Here is a 27,483-nt window from a genome sequence, read left to right on the forward strand (position 1 = left end):
GTAAGGAATAAAAAGATAGGAAAATTTTGCACAGCGATTTATAGTGGCTCGACTTATCAACCAAGTCTACATTCACTACCTAAGCTTCTCTCTTAGGATTTTCCATCAAATCTACTAATTTGTTCTTTCTTTTTAAAGGATCAAGAGTAACCATTACAAATTCCCTATCTTTTCAATTGTTTAAGATAGAGCCAAAACCCATTTACAAAAGGTAAAAAGAAGTAAACAAAGAAACCTCTCAAATGTGGGTGTTTACAAAATTAAAGCTCACAAGAACAAAAATATTTACAAGAGAAAGTAAAATTGGAATGAAAAACTCTTCTCTTGTGTTTGATTTCTTGGATAGGTGTTCTAACCTTTCTTCAAGTGTATTGAACTTGTATTTATATGTTGGAATGTGTTTGTGGTCATTTCTAACCGTTGGGGATAATTTTTAGCCGTTTGAGGATGTTTTCTTTGCAAAATAAAGTTCCCTAGTACAGTGAGTATCGATACTCACTTTATGGTATCGATACTTCCTTTATTATTTTTAAATAAAACTAGCTGTTGGGCCTGACGGTATCGATACTGTGACCATGGTATTGATACTACTATGTAAAGTAGTATCAATACTTTTTTGAGTATCTGTACCTATTTTGCATTATGGAATTTGAGCAAACTGGTAGTATCGATACTACCTATAGAATATCGATACTTCTCTTACCTAGGGTATCAGTACCAGATGAACAATATACTATTCATATATTTTCGATATTGTAAGAACAATATCGATACTTTGTACGTGAAAAACTTGTTTTTGCTCAAATTCTAGTTTATTGGACTTTGAATTATTTTTGAAAACTTTGAAAATTTTTAATTAAGTCCAAAAACATTTTACCTTAATTTTTTATATAAAAATATTATAAAACATGGTTCAACAATCTCCCCTTTTTAATATAACAAAACATTTGAAAAAATTGTTTTTGGCAAAACTCTCCCTTAATAAAACATTTAATGAAAAAGAGCAATATTTAGAAAAAATTAAAATTCCCCCTTTTTCATTTTTGAAATTGAATTTTTCAAGCCTAACTTCTCCGCCTTTTGTTATATAAAAAATAATTCAACTTTAAGGCTCAAAAATAACAATGGAGAGTAAGTGATAAATTTTATCATAAAATCATTTGAAAAATCAAAAGCTCCCCTTTAAAAAAGTATTCCAAACAAAAATAAAACTTTAAGAGCATGGCACTTAAAAAACATTAAATTTCAACAATGATGAACAAACATGTTAGTAGCACATGAAATTCAGTATATCCAAGTCTAATAAACTTTATGCAATATCAACTGTTGAATTTAAGTGCATGTACGTAGAGTTATCCAAAAATGTTATGCATTTGAAAAATTGATATCAATTGTTAGAAATATATCATTTTTAATAAATCAGATGCATAAACATTTAAATTAAGGTCAACAATTTAAATTTTGCAAAAAAAAACCATTTACAATGAATTTTGACCAAAATTCATTATGATAAACTAAAATTTATGAAAAATCATTAAAACTTTAAATTGTTCATCATAGCACCTTTTTACATAAATGGGAAAAAAACATAAAATTATTTCAAATCAAAACTCATGCATGCTTAAACCAAATGAACAACCAATTATGCAAAAATAAAAAAAGCTTTAAGCTTAGAGGTTACACATTCCTTTTCAAGTGTGGCTAGAGCATTAGAATATATTATCTTTCATCACTATTGTTCCCACACATTTACAAGAGACATTTAAGTAGCATTAGAATATCTTCCCTTTCATCACCATTGCTCCCACACACTTACAAGAGACATTTAACTATATTTTGGTATCCAAATTGCTTTGGATCCTTGGACGTTAGTTTCAATGCCCTTTGTTCCCTTAGGAACTCATACTTGTCTAATTTTAAAACATTTTCTTTGCTTTATGGGACAAGTATGTTCCATGTGACCATGAAAATGACAATGTGAGCATTTTGTCATTTTTAAACATAATGAGTTATTTTTAAAAATTAATTTTTTTCTTTTGTTGAGCTTTCAAGCTTAACTTTGAAATCAAAATTTTCTTTTTCTAAATCATTGATTTTGACTTTTAAAAGGTCTAAATAATTTTTCAAAGTTTCATTTTGTTTTTCAAAATCAACTTTTACTTTCAAAACCAAATTGTTAGGATCAAAGAGGCTCAATTAGAACAACCGAAAATTGCACAAGGGGGTGAAATGATAATAATTTGTTTAGGGAGTAAGGAGAGTAAAAGATAGAGAAATTTGGCACAAGGATTTATATTGGTTCGACTTATCAACCAAGTCTACTTCCACTACTTAAACTCCTCACTTAGGATTTTCTAATAAATTCACAAATTTGTTCTTTATTTTTCAAGGATCAAGAGATAATCTTTACACTCCCTCTCTTTTCACTCCCTCTCTTTTCACTTGGCTAAGATATAACCAATACCCTTTTTACAAAAGGTAAAAATAAGTAAACAATAAAACCTCTCAAAGGTAGGGTATTTACAAATTTAGCTTAGTAAAAATACAAATATTTACAAGATAATTGGAATAAAGAGTGAAAATCTCTTCTCTTATTTTTAATCGCTTGGATAGGTGTTCTAACCCTTCTTCAAGTGTCTTGAACTTGTATTTATATGTTGGAATGAAGTTTTGGCCGTTTCTAGCCGTTGAAAGTGTTTTGGAGCCGTTGGGGATGTTTTTCTCTGCAAAATAAAACTTCCCAGACTACTCCTATAGGGAGTATCGGTACTACCTTTGTTATTTCTTAAATCAATTAGCGTTACTAGACGTTGGGGCCTGATGGTATCGATACTATACCTATGGTATCGATACTACTATGTAAAGTAGTATCGATGCTCCTTTGGGTATCGGTATCATTTTTGCATTCTGTAATTTGAGCAATGATGGTAGTATCGAAACTACTTAGAGAGTATTGATACTTCCCTTACATTTGGTATCGGTACCATATGAACAGTATCAGTATTGTTCATGAGAAATCGATATTGTAAGAACAATATTGATATTGCTTGTCCAGAAAAACATTTTGTGCTCAATTAAAAGTTAAATAAACTTTGAATTATTTTTGTAAACTTTGAATAAATTTAATTGAAGTCCAAAAACATTTTGCCTTAAATTGTTATATGCAAATATAGTCCAGCAATCTCCCTGTTCTGATATAACAAATCATTTAAAAAATTATTTCTGGAAAAACTCCCCCTTAATAAAATATTTCATGAAAAAGATATCAAATGTTGGAAAATGCATGAAAATGTTTTGCTCCCCTTTTTTGTTAAGAAATTGAATTTTTTTAAAACCATACTTCTCCCTTTTTGTTACATCAAAAATAATTCAACTTTAAAGTTCTAAAATAATATTGGAGAGTAAGTGATAAACTTAACTTTTAAAAGCATTTGAAAAATTAAAAAGCTCCTGCTCAAAAATAACATTTCAAACAAAAAATTGACTTTAAAAGCATGACACTCAAACAAAATTGAATTTCAACAAAGAATAACAAACATGTTACTAGCAAATGAAATTCAATATATCAAAGTCTAATAAACTTTATGCAATATCAATTGTTGAAATTAAATGCATGTGCATAAAGCTTTCCAAAAATGTTATGCATTTGAAAATTTTGATATCAATTGTTAGAAAGATATCATTTGCATTTTTAAATTACATGCATAAACATTTCAATTTAGGTCACAAACTAAAGTTTGTAAAATCAAAGCATTTGAAAAATTGATATCAATTGTTAGAGAAATGTCATTTTCATTTAAACCCAATTTTGACCAAAATTAATTATGTTGAAATAAAAATTATGAAAAATCATTAAATCTTTAAAGTGTTCATCATAACACCTTTTTAACATACATGAGATAGAAAGCATAAAATTATTTAAAATCAAAACTCATGTATGCTTAAACTAAATGAGCAACCAAATAATCAAAATCAAAAGCATTAAGCTTAGAGGTTACCCATTCCTTTTCAAGTGTGGCTAGAGCATTTGAATAACTTCATTTTCATCATTATTGCTCCCACACACCTACAAGAGACATTTAAGTTGATTTTGGTATCCAAATTGCTTTTGATCCTTGAACGTTAGTTTCAATGCCCCTTGTTCCCTTAGGAACTCATACTTGTCTAATTTTAAAAGATTTTCTTTTCTTTATAGGACAAGCATGTTCCATGTGACCATGAAAATGGCAATGTGAGCATTTTTCCATTTTTATACATAATGAGTTGTTTTTAGAAATTAATTCTTTTTCTTTTGATAAACTCTCAAGCTTAACCTTCAAATCAAAAATTTTCTTTTTCTAAATCATTGATTTTGACTTTTGAAAGCTCTAAATTATTTTTCAAAGATTCATTTTGATTTTCAAAATCAATTTTTTCTTTCAAAACCAAATTATTTTCAACTTTAAGTTTTGAAATTAATTTCTTATATTTAGAATCCATGGTCTAAAATTCCAAATACAACTCATTATAAACAACTTGTAACTCATCAAAAGAATAAGAATATAATTCACTTGAGTTAGAAGTTACCATTGAATCTTCATCGATGGCCATGAGAGGACACTCATATCTGACATGTCAATTAAAGCACACCAGGGGACTCTTTTTCTTGCTTGATTCATGCTTCACTTCCTTAAAAGTCATGAATCTCTTAAATCTTTTGAAGAGCTTGGCCATCTCTTCTTCTCCATCATCATCTTCATCCACCTCTTCATTTGAATCTTGATTGCTCTCATTAGTGGATTTGAAGGCAATGCCTACCTCCATCATATTTCTCTTCCTTCACCACCAACTCATGAGTGAGAAGAGAACCAATAGGCTCGTCGAGAGTGTGAGACTTTAGGTGTTTAGCTTCGATAATCGCCATCTTCTTCGATTGCCAAGACTTTGGAAGAGAGTAAATCATCTTCCTCGCAAGTTTCTCGTTAGAGATTATTTCTCCAAATCCCTTTAGACCGTTGATAATTATGAAAAAATTATATGCCATAGCTTTGATATCTTTGTCTAGTTTCATCTTGAAATTTTCGTAGCTATGATTGAGAAGGCTTATCTTGGTTTCCCTCACTTCATCAGATCTTTCTTGAGTGACTTAGAGCTTATATCATATCTTCTTGGCATTGGAATAAGAGGATCATCTCAAGGTGATTAAACCTTCTAATGAGTCAAACTATGATACCAATTGTTAGGATTGAAGAGGCTCAATTAAAACAACCGAAAATTACATAAGGGGGTGAAATGACAATAATTTGTTTAGGGAGTAAGGAAAGTAAAAGATAGAGAAATTTGGCACAAGGATTTATAGTGGTTCGACTTATCAACCAAGGCTACTTCTACTACCTAAGCTACTCACTTAGGATTTTCTAACAAATTTACTAATTTGTTCTTTCTTTTTCAAGGATCAAGAGATAACCTTTACACTCCCTATCTTTTCACTTGACTAAGATAGAACCAATCTTATTTTAGAAAAGGTAAAAAGAAATGAATAATAAAACCTCTCAAAGGTAGGGTGTTTACAAATTTAGCTCACTAAAAACACAAATATTTATAAGAGAATTGTAATAAATAGTGAAAATCTCTTCTCTTGTGTTTAATTGCATGGATAGGTGTTCTAAACCTTCTTCAAGTGTCTTGAACTTGTATTTATATGTTGGAATGAAATTGTGGTCATTTCTAGCCGTTGAAAGTGGTTTGGATCTGTCGAGAATATTTTTCTCTGCAAAATAAAACTGCCCAGAACAGATGGTATTGGTACTCCTATAGGGAGTATCGGTACTACCTTTGTTATTTTTAAATCAACTAGCCGTTACTAGCCGTTGGGGCCTGATGCTATCGATACTACTATGTAAAGTAGTATCGGTACCCCTTTGGGTATCGGTACCATTTTTGCATTCTGGAATTTGAGAAATGATTGTAGTATCGATACTACCTAGAGAGTATCGATACTTCCCTTACCTTTGGTATCGGTACCATATGAACAGTATTGGTATTGTTCATGAGGTATCGATATTGTAAGAACAGTATCGATACTCCTTGTCCAGAAAAACATTTTGTGCTCAATTCCAAGTTCAACAGGCTTTGAATTATTTTTGAAAACTTTGAATAAATTCAATTCAAGTCCAAAAACATTTTGTCTTAAATTGTTATATCAAAATATAGTTCAACACAAATCATTTTCAACTTTAAGTTTTGAAATTAATTTCTTATATTTGAAATTCATGGTTTCAAATTCCAAATAGAACTCATTATAAGCATCTTGTAACTAATCAAAAGAATATATATTTAATTCATTTGAGTTAGAATATACATTTGAATCTTCTCCGATGGCCATGAGGTATATGTTGACTACTTCATCTTCATCATTATAACCATCTTCATCTCTCCAAGCCGCCACAAATGTCTTTTTCTTGCTTGATCATTCTTCTTTAGGATGGGACAATCATACTTGACATGTCTCATTCTTTGACAATTGAAGCACACCGAGGGATTCTTTTTTTTGCTCGATTCATCCTTCACTTCCTTAGAAGACATGAATCTCTTGAATCTTTTGAAGAGTTTGACCATATCTTCTTCTTCATCATCTTCTTCATCCACCTCTTCACTTGTTTCTTGATTGCTCTCATTGGTTGATTTGAAGGCAATTCCTACTTCCTTCTTCTTTTTCTTCTTTTCTTCAATCTCTTCTTCCTGCTTTACTATCAACTCATGAGTGAGAAGAGAACCAATAAGCTCATCAAGAGAGAGATTTTTTAGGTTCTTAGCTTTGATAATCGTCATCTTATTCAATTGCCAAGACTTTGTAATAGAGTATATCATCTTCGTCATAAGCTTTTCATTAGGGATTACTTCTCCAAATCCCTTGAGACCATTACAATTACAGAAAATCTATTCGCCATAGCTTTGATGTCTTCATCCGGTTTCATCTTGAAATTCTCATAGCTATGGTTAAGAAGACTGCTTTTGGTTTCCCTCACTTCATCGGTTCTTTTATGAATGGCCTGGAGCTTGTCCCATATCTTCTTGGCATTGGAACAATAGGAGACTCTTTCATATTCATCCAGGCCTAATGCACAAAATAGATTGTGCATAGCCTTTGAATTGAGTTGGAACTTCTTCTTCTCTCCATCGCTCCATTCATTCATCTCACCAGTTCGAATGGAGTATCATTTTATGATTAAGTTCCAAGCTCCTAGTTCAACAACATCTATGTAATATCACTCATACCACTTTCCTCTTAAGATATTTCAGTTCGTACGGATGAAGCTAAAGTAGCAGGGTTATCAAAAAGTTGTTGATCATCTCTTTTGGAAACCATAATGTAAGTTGACTTGTTTTTGCCACTTGCATTTTTCAAGCTATCCCTTATAACATACTACCACCAAAAAAACTTGACATTAATGACCAAGAAAATTACAATATCTGATCATGAAACCTATCATGGATCTCTACATGGTAGGCTAGATCTAATATTAAAAGAGAAAAATAAAATGGATCCGATCAACAAATAACCAAATTTACACATCTTTACCACATTAAATTACAACTCTGTTGAAAACATTTTTTTGATATTTCGATATAACAAATTAAGTTAAATGAATTTTAAGATTTTACAAATGATTTTACAAATTATATTCGATTCAATTAATCGAATATCAAATTATTACTCCAAGTTTTTCAAGATCAATTTTAATCCTTACTAAATGTGTAAAAATTGTGATTTGTACTTAAACTATTTTTGAAACAATTTTCACAAAGTATTTTGAACCAAAATCAAGCCTTAAATCAGTTTTTCAAAGGCATGCACCGATGCATTCTCCATGCATCGATGCATCAGGCTATTTTTCAAACATCGAATGCATTTTATGCATCGATGCATCCTTAGTGCACTAATGCACTAAGTGTCCCAACGGTCAAAATATTTCAATTTTACACGAATGCACCGATGCATCCTTGATCATGCATCGATGCATGAGACGCTCCACCTAGAAAAATTAATTGCTTTCACATTTAAACGGCTATATGATCTTCACTAATCATCCCCAACATTCAGAAGTGATTCAAGGTGTATTTAAACAAGTTCTGAAGCCCTTGATCAACAAGAAATCATAGAGAAACAAGAGAGAAAGCATCAAACACCAAGTTTGTGCAAATCAAGCCAATTTTCTTTTCAATATTCATTTTGCTTTCAAGAACACCATTTGTGCTCATTTGTAATTATCTTTGAGTGTTCTTTTCTTGTTCTAGAATTGTGCAAACATCTTACCTTGTGAGGTTTTCCTTGTAAGTTTGCAAATTTGTAATCTTCTCTTTGGGAAAAGAGTGTTCTCAAGAATTGGGGTATATTCTTGAGGGTATTGTAAGGTTATCTCTTTGGCCTCAAAAGAAAGAACAAATTAGTGAATTTGTTGGAAAATCCTTAGTGTGGATAGCTAAGGTAGTGGACGTAGACTTTGATTGAGAAAGTCGAACCACTCTAAATCGCTGTGCAAATCTTTTCAATTTTCTGTAAAAGCTTTCACCAAATTTTTAATTGCCAATTCACCCCCCTCTTGGCTAATTCCATCGATCGATTAACTCAACAATTGGTATCAGAGCCTAACTCATTTGAAGGTTTAATCGCCTCTTGAGTCGATTCGGGAAGAGTTAGATCGATTATCAAAGTCATCAATGGCCTCCGCTTCAAACTTCGACTCCGGTCTCGATTCGATGCCCGTCAACAGGCCTCGTTTCTTCAATGGAGCTAACTATGCCTATTGGAAGAATAGAATGATGTACTTCATTCAAGCAAGTGACATGGGAGCATGGAATGTTGTAGAAGAAGGATACATCAAACCTCTCACTTATCCAAGGTTGTGGAGTGAAGGAGAGACAAGAATGTTCCAGCTCAACTCCAAAGCCATCCATATCATTTTTTGTGCTCTTGGACCAGATGAATACGGAAGAGTTTCATCGTGTACAACCGCCAAAGAAATATGGGACAAACTTCAAGTCACTCATGAAGGTATCGATGGGGTAAAGAAATCTAAAATTAGTATTCTAACGCATAGCTATGAAAATTTCAGGATGAAACCAAATGAAGATATCAAAGCTATGACGGATAGATTTTCAACGATTGTCAATGGTCTCAAATCATATGGAGAGATCATTTCAAATGAAAAGCTTGTGAGGAAGTTAGTCTACTCCCTCCCAAAATCGTGGCAATCAAAGAAGACGGCAATCATCGAGTCTAAGGACTTAACGTCCTTAACTCTTAAAGAGCTAATTGGGTTACTCCTCACTCATGAAATGATGCTCGAAGATGAGGTGAACCTCGACAAAATTGACGAGACACCAAAGGAGAAGGAGAAGAAGAAAAACATTGGAGTTACTCTCAAATCCACAAAAGATGAGAGTGATTCGAATAACGATGACGATGACGAGGAAATGGCATTGTTTGCCAAACGGTTCAGAAAAATGATGAGACCTTATCGAGGAAGAAAATTCAAACGAAATGAAGGCCTCAAAAATGAACCGAAAGAGAAGGACCCAATCATTTGCTACGAATGCAAAAAGCCAGGGCATGTTAAATATGATTGCCCACAATTGAAGAAAAAGGGTCAATCAAAGAATAAGCACAAGGCTCATGTGGCTACATGGAGCGATGAAGAAAGTTCCGATGAAGAGGAATAAGAAGTAGCTAACTTGTGCTTGATGGCATTTGGGGAAGATTCTAAGGTAACCTCTAACTCATCCGATTTTTATGATTTATCCTATGATGAGTTATTAGAGGAATATAATGGGTTGGCTTCGGATTATGAGAAATTATTTTTAAAATATAAAAATGATGTTTCAAAATTGAAAAATGAAAACAAACTCATATCCAAAACCAACAACGATCTTGAAAGTAAAATCAAAGACTTGCAAATCAAACTAGAAGAGTTTGAAAAGAAAAATTTAGATTTGCAAAATTTACTTTCAAAGATCAATGATGATCATCAAAAGAAAATTGATGATCTTAAAACTTCTTTTGATAAAGTTGGAACAAAACATTTTGAAAAATGTGGAAATTCAAAATCCAACTTTGTTAGAAAAAGTTTTAGAAACTACAATCATAGAGGTCCCCAAAGAACCTCTAATGGAAAAATCGTTAGAAGTATGTGGGTTCCTAAAGAACTCATTACTACTAAAGATAAAAATATCCTACACAAATGGATACCTAAGGGGACTAGGATTTTGGAAACTAATGAATATGGACCCAAAAGAATTTGGGTACCAAAAATCAAAAGTTAATCTATGTTTGTAGGGAAAGGAGCATTGCTACAAGGCACAGGAAACAAATTCAAATTCATGGTACCTTGATAGTGGATGCTCAAGACATATGACCGAAGACAAAAGCCGGTTCATTGAGCTTAACGCCAAAAATGGAGGAGAAGTGACTTTTGGAGACAATTCAAAAGGTCACATTGAAGGTATTAGTACAATAGGTAATACCTCTTCCATACAAATTAAGAATGTTTTATATGTGAATGGATTAAAGCATAATCTATTGAGTATTAGTCAATTATGCGATAAAGGATTAAATGTCTTATTTGAAATTAATGGTTGTAAAGTCATTGATATTGCATCTAATCGGATTATGCTTGTTGGTCATAGAATCGGGAACATTTACATGGTGCATTTAGATTCTTTTGATATGACTAATTTATGCCTAGTTGCTAAAGATGAACATGATAGTTGGTTATGGCATAGGAGACTAGGACATGCTAGTATGAGTGTTTTGCAACGGCTAATTCAAGGTGATTTAGTTCGAGGGTTGCCTAAGCTTAAATTTGATAATGATAAAATCTGTGATGTTTGTGCTAAAGGAAAACAAAAGCGTGTTTCTTTTAAATCCATTAATGACGTATCAACTAGTAGAGTATTACAATTGATCCATGTAGATCTTTTTGGGCCAACTAGGACTACTAGCTTGGGTGGAAAACAATATGCATTTGTCTTGGTAGATGACTATTCTAGATATACTTGGGTTCTATTTTTAAGTACTAAAGATGAAGCATTAGAACAGTTCATCACATTTTCAAAAATAATCCAAAATGAAAAGGGTTACTCTATAACTAGTGTTAGGAGTGATCATGGCACTGAATTTGAAAATCTTGGATTTATTGAATTTTGTAATTCTAATGGTATTAGTCATAATTTTTCAACACCTAGAACCCCTCAACAAAATGGAGTTGTTGAGAGGAAAAATCGAACTTTAGAAGAAATGGCTAGAACCATGCTTTGTGAAAATAATTTGCCAAAATATTTTTGGGCGGAAGCCACAAATACCGCTTGTTATGTTGTAAATCGAGTAATGATTAGGCCAATTTTAAAGAAAACTCCATATGAAATTTTCAAAAATAAAAAGCCTAACATTAGTTATTTTCATCCTTTTGGATGTAAATGTTTTGTTTTAAACAACGGTAAAGAAAACCTTGGCAAATTTGATGCTAAAAGTGATGAAGGAATTTTTCTGGGTTATTCCTTAAATTCTAAAGCCTATCGTATATTTAATAAAAGAACTTTAGTTGTAGAAGAGTCTATACATGTTGTTTTCGATGATAATCCCCTTCTAAGGAAGGATTCTTGTGTGAATGATGATGTAGGTGTTATAAATACAAATGACGTTAGATATGAAGTTGGAGAACCATCATCAAAGGAAGAAACGAAAAATGAGGAAACTCATGATCCTCTGGAGAATCCAACCATTGAAGAAAGGGAAGTATCTTATCCAAGAGAGTACAACTATGTCAAGGATGGTGAAATTATAGGTGATCCATCAAAAGGGGTAACAACTCGATCTTCTCTTAGAAATATTTGTAATTATGTTGCATTTATCTCATGCATAGAGCCTAAGAATATTAAAGAAGCATTAAATGATGAACATTGGATTATGGCTATGCAAGAAGAGTTAAATCAATTTGAGAGAAGTAAAGTATGGACATTAGTTGAAAGGTCTAGTAATAAATCTACTGTAGGTACTAGATGGGTATTTAGGAATAAGCTTGATGAGAGTGGTAATATAGTGAGAAAAAAGGCTAGACTTGTTGCTCAAGGGTATACTCAAGAAGAGGGCATAGACTATGATGAAACATACGCTCCCATAGCTAGGATGGAAGCAATTAGAATGCTATTAGCATTTGCATGTTTTCATGAATTTAAATTATATCAAATGGATGTTAAAAGTGCATTTTTAAATGGTTTTATAAAAGAAGAAGTGTATGTGGAACATCCTCCAGGTTTTGAAGATTCAAAATTTCCAGATCATGTTCTTAAATTGACAAAAGCTCTTTATGGTTTAAAACAAGCTCCTAGAGTTTGGTATGAAAGATTGTCAAATTTTTTAATTGAAAAAGGTTTTTCAAAAGGAAAGGTTGACACTACATTGTTTTTAAAGCATAAAGGTAAAGATTTATTAGTAGTTCAAATTTATGTTGATGATATAATATTTGGTTCTACTAATGATGTTCTTTGCCAAGAATTTTCTAAGCTAATGCAAAGTGAGTTTGAGATGAGCATGATGGGGGAGCTCTCATTTTTCTTGGGACTCCAAATCAAGCAAAGAAAAGATGGCATCTTCATTAATCAAGCTAAGTACGTCAAAGATATGCTCAAGAAGTTTGGACTGGAAAATGGGAAACCTCATGACACTCCAATGAGCTCTTCAACAAAGCTTGACTTAGATGAAGGAGGTAAATGTGTAGATGTTAAATTATATAGGTCAATGATTAGCTCTTTGCTTTATCTAACTGCAAGTAGACCGGACATTATGTTTAGTGTTTGCTTATGTGCTAGATTTCAATCATGTCCTAAGGAATCACATTTACTAGCTGTTAATAGAATCTTTAGATACCTTAAGGACACTCCTAGTTTAGGACTTTGGTATCCTAGAGACTCTAGCTTTAGCTTGCATGCCTTTTCTGATGCGGATTATGGAGGATGCAAATTAGATAGGAAAAGCACCTCCGGTACTTGTCAATTCCTTGGAAATATGCTGATTTCTTGGTTTTCAAAGAAGCAAAATTGTGTTGCATTATCTACCACTGAAGCGGAATACATTTCAGCCGGTAGTTGTTGTGCACAAGTTTTATGGATGAAACAACAACTTTTTGATTATGGAATTGAAGTAGGTACCATTCCTATCAAGTGTGACAATACTAGTGCTATTTGTCTCACTAAAAATCCCATCTAACACTCTAGAACTAAGCACATTGAAATAAGACATCACTTCATTAGAGACCATGTCACTAAGGAAGATGTAGTTCTAGAATATGTTGATACTTTGCATCAATTAGCGGATATCTTTACAAAACCCTTAGACAAGGAAAGGTTTTGGACACTTAGAAGAGAATTAGGTTTAACTGACCTATCTTCACTTAGTGTTTAAAATAATTTAGCACTTTTAATAAATACTGAAAAATGCATATAATAATAATTTTTGATTGCATTCTTGCTATTAGTTAGGGGGAGTTTATGATTCTTAGTGAAAATTAATTTTATGTTCAAATAATGTTTAAAGATTAATTTAATTGATTGAACATAATTAATTTTTGATATATGAGTTGCCAACACCACTAGAGCCTATTAATTTAGCATTTTTAAGCATTTGAAACAGATTTTTCTTTTGACATTTTTGTGCTTAATGCACCGATGCACTTAACAATGCATCAATACATCCCTTTGAATGTGCATCGATGCATCCGCATGATGCACCGATGCATGCATTGAATATGCATCGATGCATAAGACCATGCACCGATGCATCCATCGGGTTTTAGGTTAAAATGCTTTATCTTCTTCATTTTTCTCAAAACCTAAAACACTAAACACACGGCCGTTCGTCCCCCTCTCCCTCAAATCTCTATTTTTGCTCAAAATCTTTGGGAAATCATCGGATTCTTAAAGATTTTTATCCTACAAACCTGCTACAATCATTAAATCGCTCAAAACATCTCCACATTCCCCTCAATCCGAATTTTTCAAGGTAATTTTTCAAAAACTCTATTTTATTAATTTTTGAACTTAGGACACGTTTAGATTAGTTCTAGTTTGAAATATTTATCGGGCATTGGTTATATGATGATTCTAAACTAGTTTCTACAACGAATTTCATCAAAAACACATAATTTTTCAAAATTAAAATTTTGAATTTTTTTAAAAAAAATTAAAATTAAGTGATAGTTTTGATTTAATTGTGTTGTTTTCATGAAAACTATACATATTATGATATTATTTTAAAATAGTTTTCAAAACTTTGCCCATTAGGATTATGTTAGAGAACCTTGAATTATTGAGGACTCATTTGAGTTTTGGGATTGATTTTTGTGCATACATGTGTTTTTAAATTGCAGGTGATATTTCTTTTCCGATTTCCCTAACCATGTCTAATCCCAAACGCCCTAGGTCATCCTCGAGTCGGTCTCACCAAAACCGTCCTCCCACTCCTATACCTCAAAATCCATCCAATATTCCTTCATCCCTCATTAGTACTTGTTTTAATATGCCTGAAAACCGTAGGGATGAATTGTACTCTAGGTACATGAACTCCTTCCAATCCTATCGTATTAGGGAAGAGCGTATTCCTTCTCTACAAGCTATGATAAAACTTGAATTTGAATACCTCTCAATTCTTCGCCGATGGAAGTTTGATAAACTCTTTTCTCTTCAACCCATCGTCTTTCACCAACTTGTCTGCATCTTTTATTCCAATGCGGTTTGTATTCAGAACACAACTCAGTGCGGTACTATAGCGATTAGATCCTATCTTTTAGGACAATATATCACTATTACTTCTGAATCTATCGCATCTCATTTTGGTTTAGATGACGAGGGTTTATTTAATGAGAAGGAAGATGTAGAATATCCATATCTCCCTAATGCTAGTGTCAGTACCTTTAGGTCTCACCACGATCGATTTCTTCACTTAATGATCTCTTGGTGGTTTAGACCATCCGCAGGTCGGTACTCCACACTACGTACTACAGACTTATGGTGGATGCACTGTATAAAGAACAAAAAGAAAATTAATTTTCCACATATTGTCTTTAGCGTGCTTGTCGATATCATAAACATCATTCCCTCAAAGCATGTAGAAACCCTACCTTATGGTTGTCTACTAAGCAATTTGTTTATCAAACTCGGCCTAGATGTCTCCCTTGACAATCCTATCCCGCTCCAAAACCCAATCAATATCACATCCTTAAAGAAATCGGATTGGAAATTGGATGAGAACACCGGACTATGGCCTTTTCGACCCGGTAAGCAAACCCCAGGAGCTAGTTCTTCACGAGCTGCTCCTAGTTCTTCTCGTGCTCATCCTCCTCCTCCAGCTCCTGACGCTGATGATGATCCAGAGCTTCAAAGTCTTATGAGAGATATTGACGAGGAAGTACCAGCTCGGCAAGATGATCAAACGCCACCTTATTTCCGATCTTTTCTAGAGTCGTTTGATCTACGTTTTGCCTCCATTGAGTCTACGATTTCTGAGTTTCAGAGGGAGATGCGTGATCGAATGGATGCTCTGACTCTTGAAGTTCGAGCTCATTATCCTCCTCCTCCCGATCCTCCGATGGAGTAGACTTGCTTGTCATGTTTTCTTGTTTTTAAAACTTGGATTGATTTTGATTTTTGTGCTTTGTTTGGTACTTTGAACTTGATTAGTTGTTGGATGTTTGTTTGAGGATGCTTGAACTTATTATATATATTTGGTTTGACATTTTAACGCTTTCTGTTTATTAATTTTGCATCATTAGAAATTTATGACCAAATTATGCCATTTCACATTTTATTATGAATATTGTTTATGAAAACTAATGGCTAATCTCTCTTTTGATTGTGATCTTAGCAGCTTATTTTTAATAAATCAATTGGCTAACGTTTTATAGAGTCTTTTTGATTTAACAAAAAGGGGGAGAAAATTTAAGATGTGCTATAGTAAGGGGGAGTAAGTTTTTGATGTGCTATAGTAAGGGGGAGTAAGTTTTTCAAAATCAATTTCAAAAATAATTTCTTAAACAAATCTTAAAATTACTCAAATGTTTTGTTATATCAAAACGGGGGAGATTGTTGAAAACATTTTTTTGATATTTCGATATAACAAATTAAGTTAAATGAATTTTAAGATTTTACAAATGATTTTACAAATTATATTCGATTCAATTAATCGAATATCAAATTATTACTCCAAGTTTTTCAAGATCAATTTTAATCCTTACTAAATGTGTAAAAATTGTGATTTGTACTTAAACTATTTTTGAAATAATTTTCACAAAGTATTTTGAACCAAAATCAAGCCTTAAATCAGTTTTTCAAAGGCATGCACCGATGCATTCTCCATGCATCGATGCATCAGGCTATTTTTCAAACATCGAATGCATTTTATGTATCGATGCATCCTTAGTGCACCGATGCACTAAGTGTCCCAATGGTCAAAATATTTGAATTTTACACGAATGCACCGATGCATCCTTGATCATGCATCGATGCATGAGACGCTCCACCTAGAAAAATTAATTGCTTTCACACTTAAACGGCTATATGATCTTCACTAATCATCCCCAATGTTCAGAAGTGATTCAAGGTGTATTTAAACAAGTTCTGAAGCCCTTGATCAACAAGAAATCATAGAGAAACAAGAGAGAAAGTATCAAACACCAAGTTTGTGCAAATCAAGCCAATTTTCCTTTCAATATTCATTTTGCTTTCAAGAACACCATTTGTGCTCATTTGTAATTATCTTTGAGTGTTCTTTTCTTGTTCTAGAATTGTGCAAACATCTTACCTTGTGAGGTTTTCCTTGTAAGTTTGCAAATTTGTATCTTCTCTTTGGGAAAAGAGTGTTCTCAAGAATTGGGGTATATTCTTGAGGGTATTGTAAGGTTATCTCTTTGGCCTCAAAAGAAAGAACAAATTAGTGAATTTGTTGGAAAATCCTTAGTGTGGATAGCTAAGGTAGTGGACGTAGACTTTGATTGAGAAAGTCGAACCACTCTAAATCGTTGTGCAAATCTTTTCAATTTTCTGCAAAAGCTTCCACCGAATTTTTAATTGCCAATTCACCCCCCTCTTGGCTAATTCCGTCGATCGATTAACTCAACAAACTCCAACAGTTTATGTGAGAGAAAGATATCAACTCGGAAACATTATGTAGTTTTGCCTAAATAACTAAAGATATGCTTAGAACCATTGTACTACCCTGTCACTTTTCAGAACCTCTTTTGGATGATGTTGAAGTTGAAGTTCCACCAAATAACCCACCAGCCCTTTTGCTTAGTTTCCCATTAGACAGTGACCTTTGTGAGAATTTTTTTTTAATTAGAATTGGGAAGTTGCATATGATGAATCATTGACAATATCAAATTTAAAGAAATAAAGCCAGGAGAGGAAAAGTTTTATTTAGGGGGGGACTTCACTCCATATGTCAATATGTTAAAAGGTATAAACAGAAAAGTATTGAATCTTTAGATATTTATCATTTTTCAGCAATTAAGTCAATGATAGAATTTAAGACTTTAAGCTGGCATTTTCTCTATAAAATCATATTTATAGCGAACCAAAAAGATGCCTATTAGACTCAAAATGCTAAAGTTTTGCAACAAAAACACTAAACTATGATAATCACAATTGTGCTCCTTACTTTTGTTGACTATATTGTTATTGGAATTGCAAAATTACCCGAGATGCACCCTTAGCAGCTCTTTTTTATCTAAGAAAATCCATTAAAGGTGTAATTATGGGAGTATCCTTTGACACACCTAAAAAGAGGCCATTGATGGCATGACTTATAAATAGTAATACATAGAAATGACAAGTTTCAGTCAGTTAATAGAACAAAAAGAAGTTTATTCCCCTATTTTCAAAAACAACTTTAGAGATATGAATAAGATTCATCTAACTAATTGTATCTCGGCGCTAGGATGATTCTCAGCTGCCTTTGCAATAAATTCAACAACTCCAAATACTCAGGATCTAGATATTCATAAAAGAAACACTTGCATTTATGACAGAAAAATAGTGGCCTACATAAGCTCTCACAATTCCACTTTCTTCCAATTATGAGTAAACAAAATTAGCTTATTACCTTTGGATATGGTCCCTTCACGACCATCCCTTTTAGACCAGTGCCTAGAAACACATTGAGAAGGTGCATACTCAACAACAGCTTTAAACTGAGCCCCTGAAAAAAAGTGGAGGGATATTTTTTCTATGAAATCCTTGAGCAACATCAGTTTATTACAAGTAGAGGTTAAGATAAACATTTTATTAAGAAAATGTGATATCTTACATAAACTAGTCAAAAATATTTTTTATCAGGCAATCAAGGTGTTCTAACATTCCCAAACTACACAAGAGATTTCTGAGGTGCATGTGAAAAGATAGTTTCAGATTCATTAGCCTATTTGAGAATTGAGGGAGGATGAAATTTTATCCTATTGCAAGGAAAAATAAAATGATATTGCTTATAAAAAAATGTATGCTATGCTAAATAGGCTTTTATGAAGTTCAAGAATTATACCCTTCTCATTAACAAACACACAACCATTAATGAACTCCACAAACTCCAAAACATCCTCTGGCCTCTTGAAGTCCACATACACTCTAGAATAAGAAAGATTCTTCTGACTGCAAAAGAATTTTTTTTATAAGAATAGTAAGCCTTGTTAAAAACCCCTTCATGATTAATTGAGCTCGTAAAAGCTCCTTAATCAGCGGAAGGAGGAAAAGAGTTCCTTAGGTGGCGTTTGGTTCGCTAGAATCCCTTGGAATTAGGGGGAATTAGAATCCAATTCCATCACTTTCCCATGTTTGGTTCAAGTTTTCAAAGGGGGAATTGGAATCCAATTCCATCAAGGAGGGAAAGTAAATTCCATCCATAACGTGATGGAATTGAAATCCTTTGCAGGAGGGAATGTGAAATTTGATCATAATACCCTCATCAATCTTTTGGTGTTCGGGTCGGATTTATTTTAAAACAATTCGGTATCGGTCGGATTTTTTTATAAAAATTTTGGCTTCGGGTCTTTTAAAGTTTGATATTTGGGTCGGGTCGGGTTTTTGTAAGTGTGATATTCGGGTCGGGTCAGGATTTTTTCAAAAATATTCGGGATCCTGTCGGATTTTTTAAAAAAAATTTGGGTTCAGGTCAGGTTTTTTAAGTGTGATATTCGGGTCGGGTTTGGGGCAGGGTTTTTTACGTGTGATATTCGGGTCGGGTCGGGGTTTTTTTAAGTTTGATATTTGGGTCGGGTTGGGTTTAGGGTGAAAAATACTCTACTCAACCCGAAAAAAATATATAATTTTACCTTATATAATTAGGAATAATTACAATAATACCCCTCTATATATAATTTTTTCAATTAAGTCATTGTTTTATTGAATAAAAATATTTTTTTTATTATTTCGGGTCAGGTCGGGTCGGGTTAAACTTTATTTTGTTCAGGTCGGGTCGGGTCGGGTGGACCAAAAACCCGACCCATGGCCATCCCTAATTGGGATGATTTTAACTTATGATGTTTATTAGTATATTTTTATAGTTTATTAAAATGAAAAATCAATCAATAAAATGAAAATTTAATATCTTTTAAATTTTTATTATATATTGCTACATGTAAGTTATAAAACAAACTAAAATTAAGAGAAAAAAACAAGAAGGGCAATTCTGTCATTTTACATTACTAAAATCAAATTCATCTGACATGTCTGCAAACCAAACAGAATATGAAATTAGATTTCAATTCAATTTCCTGCCAACCAAACAGGTTTCAGATTCAGATTCCAATTCCTACAGATTCTAATTCATTCACATATTTCAATTCCCTCAGAAACATTCCAGTGAACCAAACGCCACCTCATAGTTTTATTAATATCATAAAAAGTACAAAGGAATTACAACACCATATAACTCCGTTAATATGAAGTAGAAAACCAAAAAACATCCCTAAACAACAAAACATAAATCAACATATTCCATCCTTAGCTAGGGCATCTGCCTCTAGGTTAGTTGTTCTATTAACCCATCTAACAACACCTTCAAAAGCTTTAAGTCTATCAACAATATCTTTAACAATAGAAGCATAAACATCTAGACTAATTCAACATTCTTGATCCAGTCCACTGCTACCCTACTGTCACTCTCAATAATCAAACGATCCTTGAACAGCTCTTGAAATGAGACAAATAACGATAAACCCTTCTTAATAGCTTTTAATTCCATCAAGGTTGGAGGCCCCGAACCATCAGATTCCTTGAAAGAACCTAAGATTGAACCTGAAACATCTTTTAAAAATCCTCCTAACCCACTTCTCTTCCAGTCACTGGAAGTAACAGCATCAATATTTAATTTGATAAAGCCCTTAGGAGGAGGAGACGATGATCAGATATAAGTGAATACTTAGGGATAGAAACATCTTTATACTTAGCCAAAAACCATGAAGCAAGCCTAAACCTTGCTAAGAAGAAGTATTCGCCTTGGTCTAACTTCCTCCTTCAAACACAATAAAATTCCTGATTTTCCAAGTGGTCCAAAGGACAACCCCTGGTATAAATGACCATATAGCTGAGTTAGTCTTCAAATCGTCCCAGGCTAGAAGAAAGCTTTTAGCATTAGCATGAAAAACAGAATTAATCCTCCAGAACTTCATAAATTTATTCCATAAAGACCACACAACCAAACAAGTGAAACAGAAATGAGAGGCAGACTCTTCCACTATCTTACAAAGAGGACATAACACATCTTCAATACCCTGTACTCCTCTTTTGACTAGTTCTGTCTTCACTGCCAACTTCTGAAGAACAACTTGCCATATAAATGACTCCACTCTTGGAGGCAGAAGCATTTCAATAATGCAAGACCAACTGAATGAATTAGATGTTGTTTGATAAACTGGAAATTAAGTACTGAATTTAAGTTATAAAATCTGATAGGTATATTAATTAAAATTAAGTATTAGATATAATCAAATTGTTTAATAAATGTAAAATTTAAAGGATAATATAGTATTAAAAGAAATAAAATAAAATTTATCATTTTACACACTTATTCATTGAAAAATTCTATTGGATGGTTTTATTCAGGATTATAAAGACATTAAAAAAACTAAATAACTAAAAATTAATTATTATTTTTCTGTTGGTTGACTTTTTCAGTAGATTATAAACACTACCCTGGTCTCTCGGCAGTATCTAAAGGATTTATTCAAATTTGATCCAAAGAATCAAGAGCCTGAAAAAAAGACGACAATACAGGAGAAACACTCCTACTATATGAGAGACACTATGACTTTGATTAAGCAAAGCAAGACCAAACATGCCCCTTTGCAAGAGACCCGCAATTAACCCATAACGAAATAATCTCCACTAACAAAAACCAGAAGCAAGAAATACTAGGATAAGAAAGTACTAAAAAAGTACGATTAAGAATATGATTAAAATAAAAAAATGACTAAGCCACTCTTTCCGGGACGAAAGGAGAGCCAGATGTAACGGCCAAAAAAGGCACAATCGACTTGTTCAACAAGCATGGACTCTGTGATGGACGGTGGTAAGTGACGGAGAATCACCTTAGTTCGATCTAAAGTCCCCTTCATGCCTTCAAAAACCCTAACCCTAGAAATCACAAACCACGACAAACTCAGGAAGAACATGACGCAAGAAGCAAATCGTAAAGATTGTTGTAATGAAATTGAATCTCTTAATCATATTTTCCGGACGTATCCCATCCCAAAAACCTTTTGGGATGAGTTAAAAGCTAGGGAGCATTATAGTCAGTTTGCTTCGATGGAATTTAAAGATTAATCGAAAAGAAATTCTCTCAAAGAAATCCGGGATAGATAGTTTAAAATGGGATCCTTTGTTCATGGCAGCCATTTAGGGACTTTAGAAAAGCAAAAATGATAGGGTGTTTAAAGACGTGAGAGCTTATCCGTATAAAGTGGTACAATATGAACAAAAGTTTACCAGGGATATAGAGAAGGCTTTGACAGCCCTATAAAAAAGGATGACCAAGGATCCATGTTGGGTACAATGGAAAAAAACCACATGAGGGAGGTTGGATTTTAAACACATATGGTGCTTATAAAACAAATACATGAGTGGCTGCAGCAGAGTGCTAATCCGAGACAACAATGGTGACTGGAGAAGTGGGTTCATGTTGTATTTAGGGAAGGTGAATAGCTCAGCTGCAGAAAATTGGGGGGCTCGACAGGGCCTTATGCTAGCAAAAAATCCTGACTTAAGCAATTTGATCCTAGAGATGGATGTAAAATGGGTTGTTGACCTTTTTAATGGGGGAACGGATGGAGGAACTCTAAAAAAAACATTCTGGTTAATGATAGCATAAACATTCTTAAGGTAGGTTGGGTGGTAGAAGTAAGACATATTTAGCGTGAGGACAATAAATGTGCTAATAAGTTGGTGAATCTAGCTCTACTTCAAGAAGAAGACATCTCCATTTTGCAAGTGCCCCCAGTTGAACTTCTTGCTTTATTAGGAGCTAATAGGAATGGAGCTGGCAAGTTGAGAAGATAAATTGTTTTATTTTTTCATCTAATGTACAAAAAGAAGTTCCAAGAAATGGTAAATTATAATTTATGATATTTTGGTTATTTCTTCGTTCTATGCTAGGCTAAATAATTTTAAAAAACTAGTCTTAGTACATAAATTGGTCCCTAAAGTACAAAACTTCTTTATTTAGGTCCTTTTTACTTTTTTGGTCAGATAAATATCTAAAGATATTACTTTTTCCAAATTAATCCATATGATTTATCAATACTATTAAAAATGGTTGACACATAAACACCTATTAGAATGTATCATGTAACACCTCCAATCTAAAGTAAAAAAGATCAATATGAAAAAATGTACATAATTTAAGGACCAAATGACAAATTGAGCCCAAAAAATATGGGGGGGACTCAAATATATTACAAAATTAGCCTTTTACTTTTATTAGTGTTAACCGACCATTGATTAAAATTTTTAATCGAACCTTTTAACGTCATGAATTTTTGAAGTCAAAATTCATACTTTCATCTAAGATTTATATCAATGACTTTCAAAATATTGATGTCTAATGACATAGTTTAAAGTGTTCATTTTTCAAGTTCAAGAATCGTTTTGAAATCCTTTTAAGCATTTTAGTTTAAGTCTTACTCAATTTCCAAGGCTTATGGGGCAACATACAATCGTTTAACATTAAACTTATACCTGTTTAACAAAAAAACTACAAATTGGATAAGAAAAATATGTTTCAACACTCAAATGCTCAACATGTACGTAGAACAAGTAAGACATCACAATTTACGAAGTATTTCTGTAACACCCATTCCCGTATATGTTACCATATACGAGTCCAGAATGTCACATAAAATTTATAAATTAGTCTTTTTTTGAAAATCAGTAAAAATTTGTTTCTTTATAAAATAATTCAATTATTATTAAGGATCTTAAAATATTTCATTTCGATATCATTAAAAATCATATAACTAATATTAATTAGTTAATCTTTATTTATAAACAGTAATAATAAATACTATCTATCGAAACTAAATACAAACGTAATTGTTTTTAAATAGCACAACTATTTAGTATACATGTCAACTAGTATAATCATCATTCAAAAAGATATCATATTGATTCTGAAGCATACTTGATCTTCAAAAGTTGATGTTAGCCTAGCTCCTTACTCTGTATGCTTACTTTTACCTACGCGTGAAAATCATCACACGCTAAATATATACTTAGTGAGGCATGATAATTCTAATAATAATTAAAATAAAACATGTATATAGCTAAAAATAACATACATAAATATATTAAAATATAATAGCATTATATAAAAATACTGATTTGTAATTCATCATATCATAAATAAAATATTCAATGTCAATCAAATTCTCAATAAAGATATTATCACCAATTCACTAAAACATGTATGTTCACATATCATTTCATATCACAGTTCAATGTATGATAAATGAGAATACATAGCACATGAATCACATGTAAGTATATCATATGCAATTTATCTGCCTTGTAAACAATTTACATTTTTTAAACTCATATAACTCATGTTCAATCAAATCAATCAACTAGTACATTTCTATTTCATATCAGACCTTTACCTTTCACTTTATTCATTTCATAGCATGTTTCATTCACTTCATTTGTTTCATAGCATGTATTATTCATTTAATTCATTTCGTAGCCTGTATCATTCATTTTCATCTAATAGCATACACTTTTTACTTTTTCATTTTATAGCCCAATATAAACCACTGAGAATATAAAGTATTTGAGTCAGAAGATCATACACATAAATAGCACTATTGTTACATCAGTAACGTCAGACGTGCTACGTACCATTGATAATAGCACCACAATCACACAAACGTCATACATGCTAATTTTTATTAGAGAAAATCGCCTCAGTGACCAAAAATACCTTATAATATACGATTTTAACCAACTTTTTCCGGATTTGCCAAAATCACCAACAAAATCGCAATGCGATCGCTAATTCGCAACGCGATCTCCATTATCGCAAATTCGCGTTGCATTTCGTGTTGCGATAGTTGGAAATCGCGTTGCGATGGTCTACAGTGTCGTTGCGATTTTCCCAATTCGTAATGCGAATAAGTAAATCGCAACGCGAATTGGGAAAATCGCAATGCGATAATACAAAATCGCAACGAGATACTGACTTTCGCAACGCGATTCTGACTTTCGCAACGCGATTTACATAGCGCCATTCGTATTAACGCGTATTTTTTTTTCAAATTCCAAACACGAATTTTTTCTTAATAAATCAGAAACTGAACCGTCCACAGTAATCGCAACTCATAACCTCAAACCCAAAATCACAACACTCAGTCCCATCTCCATCTTTCACTCTCTATGGCGAAATTCGTCCCCATCTCCGAAGATTTCCGTCCCCATCGCCGGCGAAATCCCTCACAACCATTCACAGTCAAAAATCCCTCACAATCATTAAGAAATGGAAAATCAACCTCCGAGGGTTAGTTTTTTTTTTTTTGAAATTTTTGCATTATTTTAGGTTTTTCATATTGAGATTGATGATAAGTTTACTGGTAATTTCAATAATAGATTAACCATTTCACTTAGATTTCTTATTAAATTCATTCGATTGCTGCCAATACTGCTAAACTGTTTAGCCTGTGAAGTTAGTATTTGTCTTTGTTTTGTCTTTTGGTTGAAGTAATGCAGAAGAAGAATAGTTTCGAGAATTAAAATCGCAACGCGGAAATAACTATCGCAACGAGAGAATCGCAACGCGAAATAAAAAACGCAACACGAAACCAAAATCGCATTGCGATTTTCATTTCGCGTTGCGATTCTCTCGTTGCGATTTTCATTTCGCGTTGCGATTTTCATTTCGCGTTGCGATTCTCTCGTTGCGATAGTCATTTCGCGTTGCAATTCTCATTATCTCGTTGCGATTTTCATTTCAACCAAAAGACAAAACAGTGTTACAAATTTTAGTTTCAATAATAAACTACTATTTATGTTTATTGTTTTTGGTATATCTTGACAGTGTAGTTTTTGGTATATCTAACTTGGTATGTTTATTGTTTTTGTAGAAATTTTTTCCGGCTTCATTGACATTAAGGAATAAAGTTAGCCTAGCCACTACAATTGCTTCGAAGCTTTCACCTGCACAAAGAAAATTGTTTGAGGAAACCTGCTTCGGGCCATGGCTGAGAGTACAGCATCCGGGTGGAGATGCTAATTTGACCCATTTGTGGCTTCAGACCATGACTAGAGATCTACCCGACAGTATACAACGTGGTGAGGAAGAGATATGGTTTCATTTTCCACCAGCGTATACTTGTTTTGGGCGGAAGGAGTTCTGCTTAATCACTGGTCTACGATTCGGACACGATGATGTAGGCCGGTACACTCGTCATATCACCCGCCCATCATGGTTATCCAGGGTTTTTCCTGATGAGTCAATAGAGAAGCCGAACTTACACGTCGACGACATAAAGAAATTGTTTAATAAGAAAGATGGTTTAACTCGGATGAATGACGTCGATGTTGTCCGAGTATGCCTTCTACTACTTTTGTATGCCGGCTTTTTAGGCAGAGAGGCCAGACAACCTATTCCTCAGGAGCTAATATTATTGGTAGAGGACCTAAATGCATGGAATCTGTTTCCGTGGGGTTCGTATATATGGAAAGCTACCTGGACTAAGTTGTCGTCTGCCTTTGATGACCGCAAAAGTTTACGGGGCGATGGGTCGAAATACACTTTGTCAGGCTTTGTTGGGCCTTTAAGGTAAGAATTTCTATATAATGTTTTCAAAATTATAATTAATTATTTAACAATTACTAATGTTTGTTATTATATTGTTTGTAGATTTGGATATTCGAGGCCTTTCCCGCCATGAAGACATATGCAATAAAAACTTCAAATGATATTCCCAGGGCTATTTCCTGGAAGAGGAAACGTCCGTTGGATTGGGAAGACTTAATACCATATGCGACAATAAATAATGTAAGTTAACACAAATACTATCATATATAAACAAGTTATTAATAGTAGACGTTTAACTTTGTTTGAGTTTTTATATTTTTAGGAGGCCAACATTCCATTAATGAGACTGACACCCACGGAGGCTGAGCTTGCCACTGATTGGTGGCAAGCTAGTCAGCGTTTTCTTGATGGCACGAATGATGAGCAGCCTCCACTTCCTCCACTTCGAGAGCCATCACCTCACCCAGAGCCATCACCTGATCGACCCGACTATACACCTCTACAACGAGAGCCATCACCTATCATGTCACATCATCGAGCCTCTTCTCCACCATCACCTCATGATAGGCGACCGACAAAGATGCCACGACTTCTATCTCCCTGTTCTCCACCTCCACGGGATGAGTCAAGGGAGTTACGTGATGAGGTCAATGCCTTGCGTGAGGAGATCGGTACTCTACGCGATAACGATGGTGCATGGCGTGTGGAGGTCAATGCCTTGCGTGAGGAGATCGGTACTCTACGCGATAACGATGGTGCATGGCGTGTGGAGGTGTCTACTTTACGTGGTGAGGTTGCCGCTCTAAGTGAGATGGTAGTATCGTTGCAGAATAAGGTTCATACTCTACACAACGAGGTAAGTTTAAGATTTTCCATATTTAACTTGATGATAAATTTACTCGTAATTTCACTTAAATTAACCATTTCACTTAGATTGCTTAGTAAATTTATTCGGTTGCTGCCAATACTGTTAAATTGTTTATTAACACTGTGAAGTTAGTATTTGTCTTTTTGTTTTGTCTTTTGGTTGAAGTAAATTTATTCGGTTGCTGCCAATTCTGCTAAACTGTGTATTCTTTAACACTGTGAAGTTAGTATTTGTCTTTGTTTTGTCTTTTGGTTGAAGTTTTGAAATATATTTGTCTTTGTTTTCACTGTTT

The 27,483-nt window shown here is 33.4% G+C and overlaps 1 pseudogene; it reads right to left on the reverse strand.

Annotated features, from left to right (window-relative positions):
- Window positions 1–21,675, reverse strand: part of LOC120173931 — a 29,065-nt pseudogene extending 7,390 nt beyond the window's left edge.
- Between the last annotated feature and the right edge of the window lie 5,808 nt (window positions 21,676–27,483).

Source organism: Hibiscus syriacus, unplaced genomic scaffold (genome assembly GCF_006381635.1).
Source record: "Hibiscus syriacus cultivar Baekdansim isolate YM2019G1 unplaced genomic scaffold, ASM638163v2 tig00111993_pilon, whole genome shotgun sequence".
NCBI classification, from domain to species: domain Eukaryota; kingdom Viridiplantae; phylum Streptophyta; class Magnoliopsida; order Malvales; family Malvaceae; genus Hibiscus; species Hibiscus syriacus.